The 3,783-nt window shown below is 39.6% G+C and overlaps 1 long non-coding RNA gene across 1 annotated transcript; it reads left to right on the forward strand.

Moving 5' to 3' along the window:
* The first annotated feature begins 230 nt into the window (after nt 1–230).
* Nucleotides 231–3,080, forward strand: LOC104005150 (uncharacterized). The gene is made up of 3 exons (XR_001716077.1): nt 231–286; nt 596–666; nt 2,997–3,080. It is a non-coding gene; the product is annotated as an uncharacterized LOC104005150 (long non-coding RNA).
* Nucleotides 3,081–3,783: the final 703 nt, after the last annotated feature.

Genomic DNA, 3,783 nt, shown 5'->3' on the forward strand with positions numbered 1-3,783 from the left:
TTGGACAGCACAACAATAACTAACTATTCTTGTAATTGTGCACAGCCTAGTTACTAGAATATGCCTTAGTGAAATTTCTGATATGTTGCCAAATTATTCTCCCCATTAGATTTTCCAATTTATATATTCATCAACAGCTTGATATTCTTGCTAAGAACATGACTATATTGTACAATATTTGTTGATATTCTTGCCAATTTTCTGTATTGATGATTTTTGTATTTTAAATACCCAAATATGCCATCTTTTAGTTGGAACCAAATATCGAATGTGCTGAAAAAGGCAGGTGAGTAACCTCAAACCTCAACCTAAGTAACAAAGCATTTTCCATGTACTTTCTTGTGGCTGATGTTGCTAACCCTGCTCAGAGACCCATCCCACCAGTAATATGTGTTTTTAGTATTTTTCTAATGGTTTGCAGTTTTGTTAGGTTCCCTGAATACTAATCCTCTCTCAGCTATGTGTATTGAAAAGATCTTGAGTATAGTATTTTATTATATGAAAATAATGTTACAATATAGATAATATCCTCAACATAATCTTTAACTTTGTATTGGACACTTTCTATTCCCTATCTCTTATGTTCATATAAAAGGCTTTAAATTGGCTGTGCATGGTGGCAGGACTGATCGAGTGCAGGACTTCAAGACGAGCCTGGGCAACATGGTGAGAGCCCCATCTCTACAAAAAAAATACAAGAATTAGCCAGTTGTGGTGGTGCATGCTTGTAGTCCCAACTATTGGGAAGGCTGAGGCAGGAGGATTGCCTGAGCCCTGATCATGTTACTGCACTCCATCCTGGGCAACAGAACAAGACTCTGTCTCAGAAAAAAAAAAAAGTCTTCATGCTTTTAAAATTTATGTCACTGGCTGGGGCTGGGCGCAATGGCTCATGCCTGTAATCCCAGCACTTTGGGAGACCCAGGTGGGCAGATCGCCTGAGGTCACGACTTTGAGACCAGCCTGGCTAACATGGTAAAAACCCTCTGTCTATTAAAAACACAAAAATTAGCCAGGCATGGTGGCACGTGCCTGTAATCCCAGCTACTCGGGAGGCTGAGGGGGGAGAATCGCTTGAACCCAGGAGGCAGAGGTGCAGTGAGACGAGATTGTGCCACCGCACTCCAGACTGGGTGACAGAATGAAATGCCGTATCAAAATTGATTTACATTCATGGTGTTTTGGGAGGCATCTAACCACCTACGTATCTCTTTCAATATAGCTAATGTATTGTTCTCTCAATCGTTTATGGTAATAGTTTTTAATTGAGGAGGGTCACCCACCTTGCTTTGCCTTGCCTTAGAAGTTGTGCTAGTCAGGTGGATATGCCATAACAAAATACCATGGACTGGGTGGCTTAAATGACAGAAATGTATTTTCTCACAGTTCTGGAGGTGGGAAGTCCAGATCAAGGTGCTGTTAGGCTTGACTTCTGGCAAGGCCTCTCTTCCTTGCACGTGGCTACCTTGTTGCTGGGCCTTTACATGGGCTTTCTCAGAACACACACACACAGAGTGAGAGTTTTGATGCCTCTTCCTTCTTTGAAGGACACCAGTCCTATCCAATTAGGGCTCCACTCTTATGACCTTATTGAACCTTATACCTGGATTTCACAGAAACTAAACATCTCATATAGAGCTAATATTTATTCAGTGATTTTTTTTCTCCTTAAAAATGGCACACGTGACTGGTCCAAATAAGATTTTCACTAGAACTTTAGTCTAAGTGAGACTTGTCTTCTTGAACATCAAAAAGTTATGGGTGTGATAGTGAAGCACTATGTACTCTACTCGCATTTTTGAATTTTTTTTTTTTTTTTTTTTTAAGATAGATAGATAGAGTTTCACTGTCTTTCTTGCTCAGGCTGTAGTGCAATGGCACAATCTTGGCTCACTGCAACCTCCACCTCCCGGGTTCCAGCGATTCTCCTGTCTAGTGGCTGGGATTACAGGTGCACGCCACCACGCCCAGCTAGTTCTTTGTATTTTTAGTAAAGAGGGAGTTTCGCCATGTTGGCCAGGTTGGTCTCGAACTCCTGACCTCAGGTGATCCACTGACCTCGGCCTCCCAAAGTGCTGGGATTACAGGTGTGAGCCACTGCAACTGGCCTGAAAAAAATATTTTGAAGATTATAAAGCTGATGACTTTTATGGTTGTTGACAAAACTTTCAGGGTTGTTGGAAGAATCTCTAATGCCAATGCATCTGTGTAAAAAGCAATAATATGAGGAGCTTGATTTCCTGCTAATGTTTGTTGAGAATATTTTTTAAGTAGTGCAGGAGCTCCATCTGTGGCAAGAAGCAGCAGCATTCATTTCCACTTAAAGTTATGATCTAATAAAAAAAGAATCAAGCAACATTCTTTAGCTGCCTTTAAAATGTTGACTCTTTGAGTAGTTTCTAAAATGGACACGTAAGAGATGTAATTTTCCCTTATGGCATCAGCGTGCATGTAAAGAGTAATAATATATAGATTTGAAGGTCAGGCCTGGGGACTCACAGATCTGTAATCCTAGCACTTTGGGAGGCCAAGGCAGAAGGACAGCTTGAGATGGAGTTCAAGACCAGCCTGGGAAACGTGGCAAGATCCTGTCTCTACATACATTTTTTAAAAATTAGCCAGGTGTGGTGATACACACCTGTAGTCTCAGCTACATAGGATGCTGAGGCGGGAGAATTGCTTGGCTCCAGGATGTCAAGGCTGCAGTGAGCCATGTTTGTGCCACTGCACTCTAGCCTGGGTGACAGAGTGAGACCCTGTCTCAAAAAATAATAATGATATTAACAGTAATGTTTTTTAAAGGACGTGGCTACCATGGAAGGGGAGTAGTAAAGCTGCAGTACCTTGATGAGCAATTTGAGAGTTAGCTAGATTAGAAAATACATAAAACTTAGATAGATAGAGGTATAGAACATACATGGGAATATATCAGTGGGAACACAGAGCGTCATTTGAAAAATGATTCACTTTCCAGTCTTTTCTCCTTCCTTTTCCAGGCCACCAATCAGTTTGAAAATTTTTGTGGGACACATGTCTTTATTTAAAGTCTTTCCAATGCTTTGGGACTTCTTTTCTTTGGCAATCTGGTAAGTAGTTTTATAGAATGCTTCCGGAAAAGGTTTTTAAGAAGTGAAGACCCTAATCGTGAAAGTGTCGCCTTGGAAGTTTTAGAATTCTCATTTGAACTGTCTTGCTTTACAAAGCTTAAACATTAAGAAAACCCTCACCTCTTTACAAATACTGAACTAAGCTTAGGTGTCTAGATTACCAATGTGAGAACATGCAACTTTACCTTAATAGTGGCTAATGGCTTTGAGGCGCCTATTTGCATAAGAGGAGGCCAGATGATTCTGATGACATGCATTCTAGCCCAGGCTATAATATAACTACTGCAATGTTGCAGAAGTCATGAATATAAATGAGGTTTTGAGATATCTGGAAAAACGTCAACTGACCTTAAAAACATTTTTAGTTTCTGTTTGTGTCATTTTTATTTTCAGTCTTAATTTTTAAGACTTTTATTCTTTGTTTAAATGTACATGGTATACAAATTATTTTGTATATATGCCACATTTAAACATTTATATTATTTCAAATAACTATTCACACTTGGATAAGAGTCAGATGTTTCTAATGGAGAGATGAAAGTTGCCAGTACTCTCTTACTTTGGGGATGCACATTGCCTCAACATTTTCAGGGTGGATATACATAACAATTTTCATTTTCTGGAGTCTGTTTTCTATACCTATGGTGAGGTAGATATGTAATCCTATATAGGTCTA

The sequence above is a fragment of the Pan troglodytes genome, chromosome 13 (assembly GCF_028858775.2).
Source record: "Pan troglodytes isolate AG18354 chromosome 13, NHGRI_mPanTro3-v2.0_pri, whole genome shotgun sequence".
Taxonomy (NCBI): domain Eukaryota; kingdom Metazoa; phylum Chordata; class Mammalia; order Primates; family Hominidae; genus Pan; species Pan troglodytes.